Source organism: Stomoxys calcitrans, chromosome 4 (genome assembly GCF_963082655.1).
Source record: "Stomoxys calcitrans chromosome 4, idStoCalc2.1, whole genome shotgun sequence".
NCBI classification, from domain to species: Eukaryota; Metazoa; Arthropoda; class Insecta; order Diptera; family Muscidae; genus Stomoxys; species Stomoxys calcitrans.
The window spans coordinates 117,732,959-117,755,483 of record NC_081555.1 but is presented as its reverse complement, the minus strand read 5'-3'; the positions used below and the strand labels follow the sequence as shown (position 1 = coordinate 117,755,483).

General features: G+C 39.3%; 1 long non-coding RNA gene across 1 annotated transcript in view; it reads right to left on the bottom strand.

The window, feature by feature from the left end:
* Positions 1-203: 203 nt before the first annotated feature.
* LOC131997259 (uncharacterized) overlaps positions 204-22,525 on the bottom strand; it is a 40,193-nt gene continuing 17,871 nt past the window's right edge. The window contains exons 2-3 of the long non-coding RNA XR_009398155.1: positions 1,963-2,820; positions 204-1,890 (exon numbers count right to left, since the gene is read on the bottom strand). This is a non-coding gene — a long non-coding RNA (uncharacterized LOC131997259). The remainder of the gene's footprint in view (positions 1,891-1,962; positions 2,821-22,525) is intronic.

Below are 22,525 nucleotides of genomic sequence, written 5' to 3'. Positions count from 1 at the left end.
AAATCAAATCGGGAGATCGGTTTATATGCGAGCTATATCTAAATCTGAACCGATAAGGCCCATTTGCAATCCCCAACGACCTACATCAATATTATATGTATATGTACAAAATTTGAAGGGGCTAGCTTTACGAGTTCGACCTCTTTCGTGGTTTCGACAGACGGACGGATGGTCGGACACGGCTATGGGGTCTTAGACGAATATTTCGTGGTATTACAAACGGAATGACTAGAATAGTATACCTCGATCCTATGGTGGTGGGTATAAAAATGTAACAAATGTAGCTTCCTTTTAAACCTGATTATAAGGAATATACATTTATACTCAATAATTTATTTCGTTATACAAAATATTTTATACAAGATTCCTAAAAATTTTTAAAATCCAAATCACTGTGTAACGTTGTACTGAACGCTGCTGCTTATTGCTGCTGGTTGGTTGGGTTATTGTGACTCTGGGCGCTTGAATACGTTTATATGTATGTGCACTAAGTGTTGGTGTTTTGTTTTCTTTGAGATTATTATTTTTTTTTTTCTTTTTTTTTAATTTTCTGATATGCACGACGACGTCGGGTTGGGTGAATGCAATTGTAAGGGGATCACGACGACAACGACAACAACATCAAGCTACCTCGCTAACAGCTGTTGTGATGTGTGGTGAAGTGGAGTCTCTCAATAGGGCAGGCAAACAGGCTAGTAGTGTTAGGCTACTGCAGCACAGGGAGCGGGTGGAAGCAAAACACAGTAATACACAAAGCCAACCAGTTAGGCAGCCATCCAGCTGGAGCGACACTAGCAAGCGAACCTAGAATAATTGCATGCTTGCACACAAAACACAGGCATTGATGGTTGGTTGGGTGGGTGTGGGTGATGAGATGAGGTGAGGTGACAAAGCTAATGCTTGTTGTTCATCATTTGTCGTTAGATGGACGGATGGTTGGTTGCATGGGTAGGTTTGTTGCTTGCTCTCCAGAATCAAACAATCGTCAGATCCATCCATTCAAACACAGCCAGACGTCGTGTTTCTCTTCAACAGCTGTTTTTCGCTTTAGCACGTTTCTTTGGTTTGATTCTTTCTTGGGTTGTTTTTAATTATATGTTTTATTACGTTTAAATTGTAGCTGATTTTTTGTTGTTTGTTAGACTCCCTACTTAAAGCAATGGGTGGTGGTGGGGCGGTGATGGCGGGAGGTCTGTTTTTGTTTTTATGCCAAGCAGCAGTGCTGCTATGACTGTTGATTGTTGTTATTGTTAAGCTATTATTCACTCACTCACTATCAGAGCAGAGGTCGTTGCTGCCACTAATTTATCACTGCCATCTGAATCGATGCGTTGCAGTCTGAGTGGTTCTTGTTGCTGTTGCCATTTTGCCAAATACAATCAGAGACCGATAAAGCGCTATTAATTATTTTGACCACGGCTAGCCCCACCATACGCTCGATTCTTTTATCGTCCACTCCCATCCATTAAATGACAAACTGCCTGCTGCACCCACAAGTGTGCGTGTAAATGTTCGCTGGGTCGGGCGGGTCCGGCGGCGGTTAAGCGCGATGTCACTTTGATGACGACCACGAGCGAGCCTCAACGCCATCGTTACCACCACCACCGCACATCCATTGGATTGATGCACTCACTGACTACAATGACGAGAGAGTAGACAGACGCATGACATAGTCGTACCATCCATTAAGCTAGACACACCGTCGCTTTTGCAGTTGCGGCTAGCTATTTTTCCACTATTTGGCAAAAGGCAAAACAAAGATAACCTCCCACAATGTGAAAATACTTGAGGCACACGCAAACACTTTACGGAAGAAATAAGCGCAGCGCAGTGCAATTAGAAGATTGGAAAGGGCAATTAAGACAGGCAGGTAGATTGGGGAAATTTAACCTAATATAATCCATAGCATTTTGTGAAACTTATTAAAAATTAAGTTCGGAAGACAAAGCTGTATATGCTTACCTTTTTCCTTTTGAGGGTGTGAGTGTGGGATGGTATGTAGGTGTATGCTTATGATGATACAGACTTCTCTCTCTAATACTTGGCTTTGGATACTGATCAATTTGGAATTACACGGAATTGAGATGGTTCCTCATCAGAATTACCAAAGGCAGCAATGCAGCAGAACCTTCATTTGTTGAGTATTTTAATGTCATTGACTTTTATTTTATTTATTTTTTATCTTCTCTCTCGCTTCTGTCAGCTTTCAACTTTCTCTCTCCCTTTTTTAGATGTCCCATAAAAATTTGGAATGAATTATAATCATGCTTAGATAATTTGCAAACTCTTCCTTGTTTTAGACCAGCTAACAAGGTTTAAATTTCCTTTAATTATTGTCCTGGCAAATTGCTGTTCGACAATCGTTACATTTGCTGCTGAAAAAATTCCCAGAAATGAATAGGAATAAGAAGAAGACTACAAATTGAAGAAACAATCAATGCACCACACCATTATAGCAACAACTACAAAAAAAGCATTGCAATCATATGTCTTTGTTTTCAATACAAACCCGATTGTTTTCTTTTTTGGTTTGTTTTGGCGATATTTTTGCTCAGCTGTGTGTGCGCTGTGACTGGTGGTCTGACTGACGCTGGCGTCGGCGGCAGCAGCGTTTTCTTTTTCTTGTTTTCTTGACGAAATGTTGTGTTGTGATGATGTGCAATGTGCAATCTATTTTGCCTTGTTTGTTCCCCTTCTTCCTTCTTTAACTCAAGCGCACATAATCTCTGGCATACAACACAATCTCCTCCCCACTTCGCCTCTTCTCGTATTGCAGCACTCTGTCACTGGGGTGTTTGTTTGAAAAATATATTGAATTTCCTGAAACGTAACGAGAAACAGAAAGACAACAAAGAGATTACACTTGTGAATATTGCAGAATAGAAAAAAGCACCGTAAAAAGGTTTTATTATAATTACACTGTGTTAAAAAATTGAGAGAAATTAAAAAAGAAAATTTTGCAGAACCTTCTAATGTCAAAGTCATAGCCAATTTGTAGAGATGGGTATCTTCACTGATAGAAAAAAAGATGTTGCAAAATCATGCAGCAATGATTTGTGAAGGCACGTTGTTGAAAATATTGTAAACATGGGGGACGATTTTGTGAACAATGCATTGTTTTCTTGCATGGACCGTTATGAACACCGTTGCACAGTGGGAGAAAATAGTAAAAAATACGCTATTTGAAATTTGAAATGGTTAAGGCTGATGTGTAATCGAGATCGAGATGTGCAAAATTTCAAAATTAAAAATCGTATATCCCCAAACCTTTTAAACCTCAAGAGAACTTTTGTAGGGATTTTTGAGCACCATCCAGCAAAATTTCGGACATCGGACCTCAAATGAAGATTTGGCAGCCCAAACAATTTTTCGAAATGCCGTGGCGACCAACTTTAGGGGATTGTCAAGAGCCGCCCGGACCGCCAAGGCCCTTGAAATCTTGCACATGATCTTTCTAACACCTCAGCTTAACCATTTCAAATAGTTATCGCCATCCGTTCTCAAATGGCATAATTTTTTACTAATTTTTTCGACTTAATTCCACTGTGCAAAATGAATATGTACCTATACCAACCGTAAGTTTAAATGACGCTTACAACATTCTATGTACTTAGGCGGATGTTGTGCAATGTGGTAAGGCGTTGGTAAACACAGTTCAATTGTCAGCAATGGACAAATCTTTTTGAAATCCCAAAAAAAACTGTCTACTAGACGTTGTCGGAATGTGAACGGTTGTGGACAGTCTCTAACGATTTGTTCACAAAGTAATTTTTGTTGATTTATGAACATTTGTGTTTGATGACATCTGTGAGTTGGTTCGCTTTTATTATTTTTTCTATGAGTGTTCCGAAAAAATACTCAATAAAAACCCACAGATTAAATAATTGTAAGGAGTTTTCCCAGTGTGTGGAATTTATTGGTATCTAGCTGGTCCGGGCCTCTCTACTGCGCCTTCATTCACTCTTTAGTGCCTTTTATTTGAGCCCTATAATGCAATGGTCGGTAATCTCTCATGCTCGATGTTGTGTATATGCGACATTGTGTCTATGAGCGTCTAAATACCGCTATTGTATTTAATTTTATACCACCATTTCCCAATGATGCATGTACGCAACATGCTGTAGCGCTTAAACGCCTACACCTAGGGTTGATGGCGAGTTTTTACTCTATTTTATACGTTAGGTTAGGTTGAAAAGAGGGTGCAGATATTAATCCGCCCCATGACACTATGGACATACACCAAAGCCAATAATCGGCTTGTTGTGCGCTCTAAAAACTATAAAGTAGCCTATAAAAAGAAAGTTTTAGGTTAGGAATTCCGTGCTACTTGCAAAATCCTTAATTGTTTTCAATATCATTCCCTTAAGTTGGTTCATGTTTGGTATTGTGTCTCCACCTAAGTGCCGGCATCTATTAGACGCGAAAACCGGGCAATGGGAAAGGAAATGTTCCCACGTCTCATCATCTTCCCCGCATGCTGTCACTTGCCGCACCGATTTTACATATGTGAGCTCGTAGTCCTATGTGTCCCGTTATGATACCGATAGCTATACTGACCTCCTTCTTGCTTCCTTTCAGTAATAGCCTCGTCTTCTCACGATCTGGATCTGCCCATAGGATTTTCGCCGTCCTCCCGCACTGCTTCACAATGTTGCCTGCGCATTCGTCGCCCACTCCCTTAACTCGGACTGCGTCGACCCGAAAGGCTTCGAGTTAACCAAGTTTATTGACGGCAGTCCTCCGGCCTTCACCGCCAAATCGCCTGTCCTTTCATTTCCGTTTACTCCGTTATGGCCCGGCACCCGAACGATGCGGATTTTCCCATCCTCAGAAAAGGCGTTAATCTCCTTCTTACACTGCAAGACTGTTCGTGACCTTACCGTCCTGGTTGTTATTGCCCTTATGGCAATTTTACTGTCGGTAAAGATGTTCACACTTAACGTCCTCGCGTTAGCACCACACCACTTCATGCATTCCGTGTTCGCCCGGATCTCCGCCTGCAGGACCGTATTATGGTCAGGCAGTCTAATACAGATCTCAGCCCTTGGGTTCTCAATGTAGACCCCCTACTCTGTCCTCTAGCTACGATCCATCCATGTGACATGATCTTCCAGATGGCAATACTAGGGTTCCGTCAATGCAAGACTGACATCAAGGTTAATCTCAGGTTTCCGATCGGAAACCTCTTCCCTTCCTTCCAGGTTTCCTATCGTCGCCTCGATTATACCGCGATGGTATGAGCTGCTCTCATTTTCAATCCTTTCTCCCATCGCCTTAAGTCTCAAAGGCGCAGTTGCTGCCTCACACTTAATCTGTATGGATATGGGTCGGATATCTAGAATAGCCTCTAGTGCCCTAGTGGGCGCGGTTCTAATCACTCCACCTATGCCAAACAACATGTTCTCTCAACATGTTGTATGGTCCTTATGTTGCACTTTTTCTCCATAGCAGTCCACCAAACTAGTGATGCGTTAGTAAGTATCAGTCTAATCACGCTCCTGTAGAGCCAGCGGACTATGTTCGGAGTCAGGCCCCATTTAGAGCCTACATAGTCCCCAACATCTGTGAGCCTTCTCTGTACGCTCCTGAATGTGACACTTCCAATTCAGTTTCCTGTCCAAGATCACACCTAAGTATTTGACCTTGTCAGATATCGAAATCGTCTTATTGAGGAAACGTGGTGCGTTCAATTGGCCCACATTCGTCTTCCTCGTGAACGGGCATATTTCAGTCTTCTCTGGGTTAACATTGAGACCTCTGGGTCGAGCCCAGCTATATGCCATATGCAAGACCCTTTCGGCCTTTCTGCATAGCTCGTTCGGATCCTTACCTCTTAGAAGTATTATAGCATCGTCTGCGTAGCAGACGGGTTCAAATCCCTTCTCAGACAGCATCCGTAGGTCATTTATGGTGGTCACCCATAGGAGTGGCGATAAAATTCTCCCATGGCCAAAGGAGGGGCGTTAAAATGTACCCCTGTGGCGTGTCTTGTGCCACTTTCTTCCTTATATTTATGCCATGGGACACACAATTTATCCACCTGTTCCTTAGCATATGGTTTATCCAGCCTCTAAGGACCGGGTCCACCCGATACTGGTCTTAGGATTGGATCAATGTATCGGTCCGCACATTGTTAAAAGCCACATCGATGTCAATGCATACCGCCAGTGTGTACGTTTTAGAATCGAAGGATTCTTCCCTTGACAAGGGCATGCTGTTTGTATTTGAGCAGTTCGCTGGATGTCATACTCTTTATCATGGTATCCACAATACGTTCCATGGTTTTGAGTAGATTGGACGTAAGGCTTATGGGTCCGTAGGCCTTTGGTGTCGCATAACTTGCCGGGCGTGGATATGAACACCACCCTTGCCTCCTGTCAGTGCGGAGCATACCCTCACAGCTGGTACAAATGTCGGGTCCCAGTGTGAACCCTGTACAGATTCCAATGTGACCTCTTACCTACTTTTAACTACCCTAGAATTATGCATCAGCACTCTCCAAATCGTTGCTCTGAACATTTTTGTCCACTAGTGTTTGTTTGTAATTTATAATTATCATCATGTATGGCAATAAAAACGACAAAAGAGGCCACGAGAGATTGTTCGACTTTCAAACGCTAACTAGTACATGGACTCCCAACAGAGATAGTGTTGCGTTCCCCCTATATTTAAACAATTTTTACAATCAAACCCACTCACTCACACTCCTCCTGTTCGAACACCTACATCATATCTCCCTACAAGTGTATGCATTTAATTAAACAAATACACATGCAAAAAATACGGTTTATAATTGGATTTGCAGTTTTTTTTTTATTATTATCTGGAGTACTGTTTGCTCACAGGGGTACATACAATAATCAATTGATTGAAATGAAAAATAGGAGAAGAAGAAGAGGCTGCAAAAAAAAGGAATGAAGGAAATATAGCAGATGCAACAGATTTTCAGTACTCCATTGTAATAAACGCCGTCGTCGTCGTCGTCAGCATCAGCAGCGCTCTACTTTTGGAGGTACAAAGAGGCTGAAACGACGGCAGCAGCTAAAGCAACAGCGTTTAACTGCCATACGAAACACGATGAACAAAGGATTGTAAATAATACCCACCTCCAACACAAACCCTAAAAGGATGTAAAGCTGCAGTAGCTTGTACATATGGGAACAAAGTAATCAATGCATATACATACAGACACTTATTATCCACCACCATAACGACCATTCATCAATACCATTTAAAGAGGCATCAATTTTAATTGACACCCAGGAATAAATGACGGAACATATTACAGTGCAATAACTACATGAAGGTCGCTAATTGCAAAATATAAAATGCAATGCAATATGAAAAATATGAAATGACTATCTAAATTAAAATTAAATTTATGTATATGTGGTTTGAAAGTTGTCTCTAAAAATCTTGTCAAAAATTCATTTCTATAGGAAATTTTGTTAAAATTTCATTTCTATAAGAAATTTGTCAAAATTTCTATAGGAAACTAGCCGATCCGGGCCCCCTCCGCAACGCCTTCTTTAACGCTCTTATACCTTTTATATGAGCTGCAAGTGGCAATGGTCGATATATAAGCCCTGTTTTGGTAGAGTTTTAAGATGGGGACACGTCGCCCCGAATGTGGATATCGAATTCGTGTTATTAAAGAGCAGAGGTAAACAAGTCCGCCAATGAAGCTAACGCGTGAATTCAAATCCTGGCGACATTAGAAAAGTTTTAAGTGGTGGTTATCCCCTCCTTATGTTGGCGACATTTGTGAGGTACTATGCCATTCATACAAGTTATGTAAAAAGGAGGTCTTTTATCATTGTACCTAAACTTGAATCGGACAGGACTCATTGAAATGTGGAAAGTTGGCCCCTGTTCTTTAATGAAATATTTATGGGATCTGCTCCCTTATACATTATCTTTGGACTCCTATATTGTAGTGGGTAAAATATATGTCCGGTTTGGGTTGTATTTTGGGAGTTTGGTGGCCACCTAGACACTTGGCATTAAAATAATTATAAACTTCGCGATATACTCTAAAATACTTTTTTTATGAGCCCCATATTACCATAGTCGTTAAAAAAGTCCTGTTTCATTTCTGCCCTATATTGTCGTTATTGGTCCATATATCCATTAAAACAGGGATTCCTTTTTGGAGGTGTGATGATACCTCACCTATTCCGTCCAATTATGGATGTCAAATTCGTGCTCTATTCCCAAAAACCTTTCATTTAAGCCCACAATTGCCATGGTCGATAAATATGTACGGATTAGATTGCATTTTGGGGCTGGGTCTGGCATTCCGTCACTTTACCCTAAAAACAGGTATCAAATTCATTCTTTACTCCAAAAAACCCTTAATTTGAGCCACATATTGGTATGTTCGGGAAATAAATGCTTTAGGGCTTACTCACAAACACTTGTCCCCAAAACTGGATTCCTTTTCTACTCATTTGAGTCCAATACTGTCATGATGGGTCAAATACGCCACCTTTATTGACACGAACGTCCAAAATGTCTGTTTAGGAAAGTTTTGGGGTTGAAGCGGCCCGCAGGGTACTTAGACTCACATTTTAATACCATATTCGTGTTTTACTCTCCAATACCTTTCATCTGATACCCATATTGTTCCGATCGGTCCACTCTTGATTTTGGGTGGTGTTTTTGGGGTAAGGGGAAGGGTGTGCCCCCTTCCGATATCGGCTTACTCACAAACACTTGTCCCCAAAACTGGATTCCTTTTCTACTCATTTGAGTCCAATATTGTCATGATGGGTCAAATACGCCACCTTTATTGACACGAACGTCCAAAATGTCTGTTTAGGTAAGTTTTGGGGTTGAAGCGGCCCGCAGGGTACTTAGACTCACATTTTAATACCATATTCGTGTTTTACTCCCCAATACCTTTCATCTGATACCCATATTGTTCCGATCGGTCCACTTTTGATTTTGGGTGGTGTTTTTGGGGTAAGGGGAAGGGTGCGCCCCCTTCCGATATCGAAAAATTATCTAGCCTATGTATCCTTTCAGACCAACCTAAACAATCTGTGAAAATTATGAGAAAATCGGTTCTGCTGTTTTTGAATCCATACGGACACACAAACAAACCAAGTCCCATATAGCCGTGATTGGTTAATATGCTCCTTTGGGGCGTTTTTGGGAGGATTGGGTGACACCCTATACTTCGACTTATTTTGTATGCTAGATTCGTAATCTACTCCCAAATACCTTTCATTAGAGCCCCATATTGATAGGAACGTTCAATTTGTCTTCTTGGAGGAGTTATAGGGCGACTTCCTTTGTATTTCGACCCAATTTTTAATACCATATGCGTATTGAAGAGTACTTCAATACCTTTTATTTACTACCCATATTTTCATTATAGGTTCACTTTTGATTTTGGGTGGTGTTTTTGGGGTAACGCGGGAGGGCCCGACCCCTTCCGATATCAACAAACTATAAAGCCAATGCCTCCTTCCGCACCATATTCGTAATCTACTCCCAAGTGCCTTTCATTTGAGTCCAATATTATCATGAACGTCCAATAAACCTATTGTATGGGGTTTTGTGGTTGGGGCGGACTCCCAGTTACCTAGACCATGTTTTTAATTTGAAATTCGTACTCTACTCCTGAATACCTTTCATTTAAGCGACCATATTGTCCCGATCAGTCCACTTTTATTTTTGGATAGTACTTTTGGGGTAAGGGGAAGGGTCCGCCCCCCTTCCGAAATCAAAAAAAATATATAAATTATATAGCCTATGTTTCCTTCCAGACTAACCTACACAAACTGTGAACATTTCAAGGAAATCGGTTCGCCGTTTTTGGGTCTATAGGAACCAACAAACACAAATTGATTTTTATATAAAGAACTATCTGGACAGGGCCCGCTCCGTAATGCCTTCTTTCACTCTCTTATTTTATCTGAACCCTATATTGGCACGGTCAGGAAAAAAGTTATGTTTGGTGGTGCTGGTACGGGCTTTCAGATATTTCGCACCAATGTGGACCCCCCTGTATCTGATTCGTGATCTAGTCTCAAATACCTTTCATTTGAGACTAGTATTGTCATTACTAGTCTATATTTCCATTAGGCGGGCTTTAGAGCTGGGGCGGCCGTCCCTGATATCCCCAACATAAACAAACTAAATTTCACGTAAATAGCCTTGCCCATCTCCGAGATCTGGAGTTTTTGAAAAAGGGTAAGGAGAGGGTCCGCCCACTAAAGTTTGGATGTTAAATCTACTTCATTCTCTTGGTTTTGGTGGGGGACTGGAGTAGCCAAACCCTTTGCCCCTAAAGTGGATATCAGATTCATACTCCACTCCCAAAAACCACATATTGAGCTATTGAAATTGCTATAGTATGTCTATATTGCTATAGTCTGTCTATATGCGGGGTTCAGGGGGAATTTATGAGATGAGTCGTCCTAGAAACACTTGGCTATAAAACAGATATCAGATTTGACCCCTTCGCAAGAATCCACAATCCACAAATATGTCCCTTTTAAGAGGTTTGTAGGGTGGGGCGCCCACTTAGCCCTGAAAAAATATCAGCATCGTGCTCTACTGTTAAATTCCTTTTATTTTGAGCCGCAATTGCAATTGGTTTAGGGGAGTTTATGGGGTGAGACTACCCCCAAATTCGTTTTCTACTTTCAAATACGCATTATTTTAGTCCCTTATTGCCATAGTAGGCAAACATGGCCGGTTTGAAGGGAGTTTAGGGGGAGGACCCTGAAATAATATCAGCATCGTGCCCCCATAATGTCAAGCATTGCGATTCAGAAATTCAGTGCTACGGGTCTCGTTCAGATCCACACAAATTAAACTTGTTGGTATTGGTTATCTACATTCAAAATCATATTTCAAAGCTACCACTTGGGATACCACATTTTTAAAGATCCTTAGGCCCTCCTATGTCTATCCCAATTTGAGGTTAAAAAGTGCCAAAGACGTTTTATTGCTGTCCTATTCTATCATGATCGGCCTCCATATTTTATTTTTAATTCCTATATTTGAGTAGGATAGGGGGAGGGGGATTGCAGTCTGACACATCCTTTGATTTGAGTATATTTATTCTCGGTCATCCTACATTACAGTTTGGTGTTGTTTTTTTTTGCCCTTTAGACACCAAGGAATACATTTTTATATCAGATTTTTACTCTACTTTTAAATACCTTACATTTGATACCCATATTGCCCAAAGCGGTGAAAGAGTCCTGTTGGGGTTTTTTTTGGGGGTGGGGTACCTCCCGAACACTTAAGGCGAAATTTGTATACCAAGCTCGTACTCTACTCTAAAATACCTTTCGTTTGATACCCATATTGTCCCAATCGGTAAACATGGCCGTGCGGGGCGGTTTTGTTGGGTGGGGAGGCTCCTCAGACACCAAGGAATAAATTTGTATGTCAGATTTGTACTTTACTTTTAAATATATTTCATTTGATACCCATATTGCCCAAAGGAACTGGGCGGAATTTGTATACCAAAATCGTACTCTACTCCTTAACACCATTCATTTGATACCCATATTGTACCAATCGGTAAACTTGTCCGCCCGGGTTGTTTTAGGATGGGGCGTCCCCCCAGGTTATTTGACCCAAAAATTTTCAAGAGCTGGTCACATGCAGTCCATGGTGGAGGCTATATGAGATTCGCCTCGGCCAAACTTAACACGCTTTTACTTGTTAAAGCAAAATTGGTCATAATTTTTACTGCTTAAGGAAATTTTATTAAAATTTCAATTCAATAGGAAATTTGGCAGCAACTTTTGTCAAAATTTCCTTTCTTGAGGATATTCTTTAGGATATCCATTCAATCAAAATTGTATTTTTATAGGAAATTTTGTTAAATTTTCTATTGATGTTATAAAACATTTTAATTGAATCCTTGGAAATAGGTTTCTTTTCTTCGATTACATTCGTGTTTGAATTTAATTAAAAATTTTTCAGTTTCTGCTGCACTTCATGGAGCACACCTTAGGCGTTGTGATTGAATTCAATTGCACTGAGCCTCAATTCATGTCGTTATCATTATTTTGAAAATTCAAATTGCTCGCGTTTTTTCATTTCGCTTTCGCAATATATTGATCAAACATTGACGTTTAACAATGTCTGTCTATTCCATAAATTACAATCTGAAGTGTGTTATCGATGAAGCGCTGCGTATTCGCGTTCGCCTGCCTTTGTCTCCTATGAGACTTGGCCATAACACATTTATCTTTGGTTTCTCCACCATTTCTGTACTTTGAACTGTTTAATAATGCAACAAACATATTTTTTCTGTTCTCGTTTAGTTTTTTGTTGTTCGATCGAGAATAATGTTCGAGCATTGTTCTTTATTGCTCGGTTTCTGATTTCAATTATCATCAAAAGTCAATCTTGAAAGCATAGAGCGCGCAAACATTGAATGCATTTCAAATAAGATTAAGACGTCTGTCTGTCTGCCCAATCTATCCATCCATGCCGCTCTCATCCATCTATGATTGCCATCAATGAATATTTAATGGCTTTTTAGCTTTTTTAGAGCGAGTTATGGCTAAATGAATTATGGAAAACATTGATATGTGCATTATTATGGTTATTTGGAATAATTGTTTGGCCTTAAAGAGTGTGTGTTGTCATCATCATCGATGATAGACATGGGAAAAAACAACGCAAGCAAAAAGAGATCATTGTTTGATACCAGGTTTTGGTTAAAAATTTGAGTGTGAAAAACAACAATTTAAAATTTAATTTTGACTTAGTAGGAAAAAAATACTTTTTATCAAAATAAAAAAAAAAAATTTACAAAAATTTCTATAGAAATGAATTTTTGACTAAATGTGCCATAGAAATGAAATAGTGAAAATTTTCCCATGACAAAAATTTTTTTAAAAATATTTTTAACGAAATGCAGAAATGAAAACTTAACAAATATGTATGTGAAAATATATTATAATATAAAAATTCACGATAGAGCGCCACCTATACGTGAAATTTAAAATTATAATACAGAAAACCTAATACAAAAAATCCTAATACAAAAGTAATAACAACCAAATGCAAATATGGAAAAATTCTAATATAAAAAAAAGAAATTCAAACATAAATATGACGAAAAATTAAATTGTTATAAAAATCAAAATAAAATACAAGTCGTAAAAGAAATATGGATGCCAACTGGGAAAGAGTGGGCTGAAACCGTTTACAGGAAATATAATATGGACCACGCTCTTTCCGAATCTATTCAATTTGGAGCCCTTAGTATTAAAGAAACCAAGATATTGGCCATTTTTGGCAAATTTTGGTCATTTATATCTATGATGCCCCATTTTGCAGAGATAATGGTCCACTGTGGACAACTGGGAAATAGTGGGCTGAAACCGTTTACAGGAAATATAATATGGACCACGCACTTTCCGAATCTATTCAATTTGGAGCCCTAAGTATTAAAGAAACCAAGATATTGGCCATTTTTGGAAAATTTTGGTCACTTATATACATGATGCCCCATTTTGCAGAGATAATGGCCCACTGTGGCCAACTGGGAAATAGTGGGCTGAAACCGTTTACAGAAAATATAAAATGGACCACGCTCTTTCCGAATCTATTCAATTTGGAGCCCTAAGTATTAAAGAAACCAAGATATTGGCCATTTTTGGCAAATTTTGGTCACTTATATACATGATGCCCCATTTTGCAGATATAATGGCCCACTGTGGCCAACTGGGAAATAGTGGGCTGAAACCGTTTACAGGAAATATAATATGGACCACGCTCTTTCCGAATCTATTCAATTTGTAACCCTAAGTATTAAAGAAACCAAGATATTGGCCATTTTGGAAAATTTTGGTCATTTATATCTATGATGCCCCATTTTGCAGAGATAATGGCCCACTGTGGCCAACTGGGAAATAGTGGGCTGAAACCGTTTACAGGAATTATAATATGGACCACGCTTTTTCCCAATCTATTTAATTTAGAGCCCTAAGTATTAAAGAAACTAAGATATTGGCCATTTTTGGCAAATTTTGGTCATTTATATACATGATGCCTCATTTTGCAGAGATAATGGCCCACTGTGGCCAACTGGTTTACAGGAAATATAATATGGACCACGCTCTTTCCGAATCTATTCAATTTGGAACTCTAAGTATTAAAGAAACCAAGATATTGGCCATTTTTGGCAAATTTTGGTCATTTATATACATGATGCCCCATTTTGCAGAGATAATGGCCCACTGTGGCCAATTGGGAAATAGTGGGCTGAAACCGTTTACAGGAAATATAATATGGACCACTCTCTTTCCGAATCTATTAAATTTGGAACACCTTAGTATTAAAGAAACCAAGATATTGGCCATTTTTGGAAAATTTTGGTCACTTATATACATGATGCCCCATTTTGCAGAGATAATGGCCCACTGTGGCCAACTGGGAAATAGTGGGCTGAAACCGTTTACAGGAAATATAATATGGACCACGCTCTTTCCGAATCTATTCAATTTGGAGCCCTAAGTATTAAAGAAACCAAGATATTGGCCATTTTTGGCAAATTTTGGTAATTTATATCTATGATGCCCCATTTTTCCAGGATAATGGCCCACTGTGGCCAACTGGGAAATAGTGGGCTGAAACCGTTTACAGGAAATATAATATGGACCACGCTCTTTCTGAATCTATTAAATTTGGAACCCTATGTATTAAAGAAACCAAGATATTGGCCATTTTTGGAAAATTTTGGTCACTTATATACATGATGCCCCATTTTGCAGAGATAATGGCTCACTGTGGCCAACTGGGAAAGAGTGGGCTGAAACCGTTTACAGGAAATATAATATGGACCACGCTCTTTCCGAATCTATTCAATTTGGAGCCCTAAGTATTAAAGAAACCAAGATATTGACCATTTTTTTTGTCAAATTTTGGTCATTTATATCCATGATGCCCCATTTTGCAGAGATAATGGCCCACTGTGGCCAACTGGGAAATAGTGGGCTGAAACCGTTTACAGGAAATGTAATATGGACCACGCTCTTTCTGAATCTATTAAATTTGGAACCTTAAGTATTAAAGAAACCAAGATATTGGCCATTTTTGGTGAAATTAGGTAATTTTTATATATGACGCCCCATTTTGCAGAGATAATGGCACACTGTGGCCAACTGGGAAATAGTGGGCTGAAACCGTTTACAGGAAATATAATATGGACCACGCTCTTTCCGAATCTATTCAATTTGGAACCCTAAGTACTAAAGAAACCAAGATATTGACCATTTTTGGCAAATTTTGGTCATTTATATACATGATGCCCCATTTTGCAGAGATAATGGCCACTGTGGCCAACTGGGAAATAGTGGGCTGAAACCGTTTACAGGAAATATAATATGGACCACGCTCTTTCCGAATCTATTCAATTTGGAACCCTAAGTATTAAAGAACCCAAGATATTGACCATTTTTGGCAAATTTTGGTCATTTATATACATAATGCCCCATTTTGCAGAGGTAATGGCCCACTGTGGCCAACTTTGAAATAGTGGGCTGAAACCGTTTACAGGAAATATAATATGGACCACGCTCTTTCCGAATCTATTCAATTTGGAGCCCTAAGTATTAAAGAAACCAAGATATTGGCCATTTTTGGCAAAATTTGGTCATTTTTATATATGATGCCCCATTTTTCCAGGATAATGACCCACTGTGGCCAACTCGGAAATAGTGGGCTGAAACCGGGAAATAGTGGGCTGAAACCGTTTACAGGAAATATAATATGGATCACGCTCTTACCGAATCTATTCAATTTGGAGCCTAAGTATTAAAGAAACCAAGATATTGGCCATTTTTGGCAAAATTTGGTCATTTTTATATATGACGCCCCATTTTGCAGAGATAATGGCACACTGTGGCCAACTGGGAAATAGTGGGCTGAAACCGTTTACAGGAAATATAATATGGACCACGCTCTTTCCGAATCTATTCAATTTGGAACCCTAAGTATTAAAGAACCAAAGATATTGACCATTTTTGGCAAATTTTGTTAATTTATATCTATGATGCCCCATTTTGCAGAGATAATGGCCCACTGTGGCCAACTGGGAAATAGTGGGCTGAAACCGTTTACAGAAAATATAATATGGACCACGCTCTTTCCGAATCTATTCAATTTGGAGCCCTAAGTATTAAAGAAACCAAGATATTGGCCATTTTTGGCAAATTTTGGTCATTTATATACATGATGCCCCATTTTGCAGATATAATAGCCCACTGTGGCCAACTGGGAAATAGTGGGCTGAAACCGTTTACAGGAAATATAATATGGTCCACGCTCTTTCCGCATCAATTCAATTTGGAGCCCTAAGTATTAAAGAAACCAAGATATTGGCCATTTTTGGCAAAATTTGGTCATTTATATACATGATGCCCCATTTTGCAGAGATAATGGCCCACTGTGGCCAACTGGGAAAGAGTGGGCTGTAACCGTTTACAGAAAATATAATATGGACCACGCTCTTTCCGAATCTATTCAAGTCGGAGCCCTAAGTATTAAAGAAACCAAGATATTGGCCATTTTTGGCAAATTTTGGTCATTTATATACATGATGCCCCATTTTGCAGATATAATAGCCCACTGTGGCCAACTGGGAAATAGTGGGCTGAAACCGTTTACAGAAAATATAATATGGACCACGCTCTTTCCGAATCTATTCAATTTGGAGCCCTAAGTATTAAAGAAACCAAGATATTGACCATTTTTGGCAAATTTTGGTCATTTGTATCTATGATGCCCCATTTTGCAGAGATAATGGCCCACTGTGGCCAACTGGGCAAGAGTGCGCTGTAACCGTTTACAGAAAATATAATATGGACCACGCTTTTTCCGAATCTATTCAAGTTGGAGCCCTAAGTATTAAAGAAACCAAGATATTGGCAATTTTTGGCAAATTTTGGACATTTATATATATGATGCCCCATTTTGCAGAATTAATGGCCCACTGTGGCCAACTGGGAAATAGTGGGCTGAAACCGTTTACAGGAAATATAATATGGACCACGATATTGGCCATTTTTGGCAAATTTTGGTCATTTTTCTATATGATGCCCAATTTTTCCAGGATAATGGCCCACTGTGGCCAACTGGGAAATAGTGGGCTGAAACCGTTTACAGAAAATATAATATGGACCACGCTCTTTCCGAAGCTATTCAATTTGGAACCCTAAGTATTAAAGAAACCAAGATATTGGCCATTTTTGGAAAATTTTGGTCATTTATATCTATGATGCCCCATTTTGCAGAGATAATGGCCCACTGTGGCCAACTGGGAAATAGTGGGCTGAAACCGTTTACAGGAAATATAATATGGACCACGTTCTTTCCGAATCTATTCAATTTGGAACCCTAAGTATTAAAGAAACCAAGATATTGACCATTTTTGGCAAATTTTGGTCACTTATATACATGATGCCCCATTTTGCAGAAATAATGGCCCACTGTGGCCAACTGGAAAATAGTGGGCTGAAACCGTTTACAGGAAATATAATATGGACCACGCTCTTTCCGAATCTTTTCAATTTGGAGCCCTAAGTATTAAAGAAACCAATATATTGGCCATTTTTGGCAAATTTTGGTCACTTATATACATGATGCCCCATTTTGCAGAGATAATGGCCACTGTGGCCAACTGGGAAATAGTGGGCTGAAACCGCTTACAGGAAATATAATATGGACCACGCTCTTTCCGAATCTATTAAATTTGGAGCCCTAAGTATTAAAGAAACCAATATATTGGCCATTTTTGGCAAATTTTGGTCACTTATATACATGATGCCCCATTTTGCAGAGATAATGGCCACTGTGGCCAACTGGGAAATAGTGGGCTGGAACCGCTTACAGGAAATATAATATGGACCACGCTCTTTCCGAATCTATTAAATTTGGAACCCTAAGTATTAAAGAAACCAAGATATTGGCCATTATTGGCAAATTTTGGTCATTTATATCTATGATGCCCCATTTTGCAGAGATAATGGCCCACTGTGGCCAACTGGTAAATAGTGGGCTGAAACCGTTTACAGGAAATATAATATGGACCACGTTATTTCCGAATCTATTCAATTTGGAGCCCTAAGTATTAAAGAAACCAAGATGTTGGCCATTTTTGGTCATTTTTATATAGGATGCCTCATTTTTCCAGGATAATGGCCCACTGTGGCCAACTGGGAAATAGTGGGCTGAAACCGTTTACTGAAAATATAATATGGACCACGCTCTTTCCGAATCTATTCAATTTGGAACCCTAAGTATTAAAGAAACCAAGATATTGGCCATTTTTGGGAAATTTTGGTAATTTATATCTATGATGCCCCATTTTGCACAGATAATGGCCCACTGTGGCCAACTGGGAAATAGTGGGCTGAAACCGTTTACAGGAAATATAATATGGAATACGCTCTTTCCGAATCTATTAAATTTGGAACCCTAAGTATTAAAGAAACCAAGATATTGGCCATTTTTGGCAAAATGTGGTCATTTATATACATGATGCCCCATTTTGCAGAGATAATGGCCCACTGTGGCCAGCTGGGAAATAGTGGGCTGAAACCGTTTACAGAAAATATAACATGGACCCCGCTCTTTCCGAATCTATTCAATTTGGAACCCTAAGTATTAAAGAAACCAAGATATTGGCCGTTTTTGGCAAATTTTGGTCATTTATATACATGATGCCCCATTTTGCAGAGATAATGGCCCACTGTGGCCAACAGGGAAATAGTGGGCTGAAACCGTTTACAGGAAATATAATATGGATCACGCTCTTACCGAATCTATTCAATTTGGAGCCCGAAGTATTAAAGAAACGAAGATATTGGCCATTTTTGCAAAATGTGGTCATTTTTATATATGATGCCCCATTTTTCCAGGATAATGGTCCACTGTGACCAACTGGGAAATAGTGGGCTGAAACCGTTTACAGGAAATATAATATGGATCACGCTCTTTCCGAATCTATTCAATTTGGAACTCAAAGTATTAAAGAAACCAAGATATTGACCATCTTTGGCAAATTTTGGTCATTTATATACATGATGCCCCATTTTGCAGAGATAATGGCCCACTGTGGCCAACTGGGAAATAGTGGGCTGAAACCGTTTACGGGAAATATAATATGGACCACGCTCTTTCCGAATCTATTCAATTTGGAATCCTAAGTATTAAAGAAACCAAGATATTGGCCATTTTGGCAAATTTTGGTCATTTATGTACATGATGCCCCATTTGGCAGAGATAATGGCCCACTGTGGCCAACTGGGAAATAGTTGGATGAAACCGTTTAAATGAAATATAATATGGACCGCGCTCTTTCCGAATCTATTCAATTTGGAACCCTAAGTATTAAAGAAACCAAGATATTGGCCATTTTTGGAAAATGTTGGTCATTTACATCTATGATGTCCCATTTTGCAGAGATAATGGCACACTGTGGCCAACTGGGAAATAGTGGGCTGAAACCGTTTACAGGAAATATAATATGGATCACGCTCTTACCGAATCTATTCAATTTGGAGCCCTAGGTATTAAAGAAACCAAGATATTGGCCATTTTTGGCAAAATTTGTCCATTTTTATATATGATGCCCCATTTTGCAGAGATAATGGCCCACTGTGGCCAACTGGGAAAGAGTGGGCTGAAACCGTTTACAGGAAATATAATATGGACCACGCTCTTTCCGAATCTATTAAATTTGGAACCCTATGTGTTAAAGAAACCAAGATATTGAACATTTTTGGCAAATTTTGGTAATTTATATCTATGATGCCCCATTTTGCAGAGATAATGGCCCACTGTGGCCAACTGGGAAATAGTTGGATGAAACCGTTTACATGAAATATAATATGGATCACGCTCTTTCCGAATCTATTCAATTTGGAACTCAAAGTATTAAAGAAACCAAGATATTGGCCATTTTTGGCAAATTTTGGTCACTTATATACATGATGTCCCATTTTGCAGAGATAATGGCCCACTGTGGCCAACTGGGAAATAGTGGGCTGAAACCGTTTACGGGAAATATAATATGGACCACGCTCTTTCCGAATCTATTCAATTTGGAATCCTAAGTATTAAAGAAACCAAGATATTGGCCATTTTGGCAAATTTTGGTCATTTATGTACATGATGCCCCATTTGGCAGAGATAATGGCCCACTGTGGCCAACTGGGAAATAGTGGGCTGAAACCGTTTACAAGAAATATAATATGGACCACGCTCTTTCCGAATCTATTCAATTTGGAACCCTAAGTTTTAAAGAAACCATGATATTGGCCGTTTTTGGCAAATTTTGGTCATTTATATCTATGATGCCCCATTTTGCAGAGATAATGGCCCACTGTGGCCAACTGGGAAATAGTGGGCTGAAACCGTTTACGGGAAATATAATATGGACCACGCTCTTTCCGAATCTATTCAATTTGGAACTCAAAGTATTAAAGAAACCAAGATATTGACCATTTTTGGCAAATTTTGGTCATTTATGTACATGATGCCCCATTTGGCAGAGATAATGGCCCACTGTGGCCAACTGGGAAATAGTTGGATGAAACCGTTTACATGAAATATAATATGGACCGCGCTCTTTCCGAATCTATTCAATTTGGAACCCTAAGTATTAAAGAAACCAAGATATTTGCCATTTTTGGAAAATGTTGGTCATTTACATCTATGATGTCCCATTTTGCAGAGATAATGGCACACTGTGGCCAACTGGGAAATAGTGGGCTGAAACCGTTTACAGGAAATATAATATGGATCACGCTCTTACCGAATCTATTCAATTTGGAGCCCTAGGTATTAAAGAAACCAAGATATTGGCCATTTTTGGCAAAATTTGTCCATTTTTATATATGATGCGCCATTTTGCAGAGATAATGGCCCACTGTGGCCAACTGGGAAAGAGTGGGCTGAAACCGTTTACAGGAAATATAATATGGACCACGCTCTTTCCGAATCTATTAAATTTGGAACCCTATGTGTTAAAGAAACCAAGATATTGAACATTTTTGGCAAAATTCGGTCATTTATATCTATGATGACCCATTTTGCAGAGATAATGGCCCACTGTGGCCAACTGGGAAATAGTGGGCTGAAACCGTTTACAGGAAATATAATATGGTCCACGCTCTTTCCGAATCAATTCAATTTGGAGCCCTAAGTATTAAAGAAACCAAGATATTGGCCATTTTTGGCAAAATTCGGTCATTTATATCTATGATGACCCATTTTGCAGAGATAATGGCCCACTGTGGCCAACTGGGAAATAGTGGGCTGAAACCGTTTACAGGAAATATAATATGGATCACGCTCTTACCGAATCTATTCAATTTGGAGCCCTAAGTATTAAAGAAACGAAGATATTGGCCATTTTTGGCAAAATTTGGTAATTTTTGTATATGATGCCCCATTTTGCAGAGATAATGGCACACTGTGGCCAACTGGGAAATAGTGGGCTGAAACCGTTTACAGGAAATATAATATGGATCACGCTCTTACCGAATCTATTCAATTTGGAGCCCTAAGTATTAAAGAAACCAAGATATTGGTCATTTTTGGAAAATTTTGGTCATTTGTATCTATGATGCCCCATTTGGCAGAGATAATGGGCCACTGTGACCAACTGGGAAATAGTGGGCTGAAACCGTTTACAGGAAATATAATATGGTCCACGCTCTCTCCGAATCTATTCAATTTGGAACTCAAAGTATTAAAGAAACCAAGATATTGGTCATTTTTGGCAAAATTCGGTCATTTATATCTATGATGACCCATTTTGCAGAGATAATGGCCCACTGTGGCCAACTGGGAAATAGTGGGCTGAAACCGTTTACAGGAAATATAATATGGACCAAGCTCTTTCGGAATCAATTCAATTTGGAGCCCTAAGTATTAAAGAAACGAAGATATTTGCCATTTTTGGCAAAATTCGGTCATTTATATCTATGATGCCCCATTTTGCAGAGATAATGGCCCACTGTGGCCAACTGGGAAATAGTGGGCTGAAACCGTTTACAGGAAATATAATATGGTCCACGCTCTCTCCGAATCTATTCAATTTGGAACCCTAAGTGTTAAAGAAACCAAGATATTGGCCATTTTTGGAAAATTTTGGTCATTTGTATCTATGATGCCCCATTTGGCAGAGATAATGGGCCACTGTGACCAACTGGGAAATAGTGGGCTGAAACCGTTTACAGGAAATATAATATGGTCCACGCTCTCTCCGAATCTATTCAATTTGGAACCCTAAGTGTTAAAGAAACCAAGATATTGGCCATTTTTGGAAAATTTTGGTCATTTGTATCTATGATGCCCCATTTTGCAGAGATAATGGGCCACTGTGACCAACTGGGAAATAGTGGGCTGAAACCGTTTACAGGAAATATAATATGGACCAAGCTCTTTCGGAATCAATTCAATTTGGAGCCCTAAGTATTAAAGAAACGAAGATATTAGCCATTTTTGGCAAAATTCGGTCATTTATATCTATGAT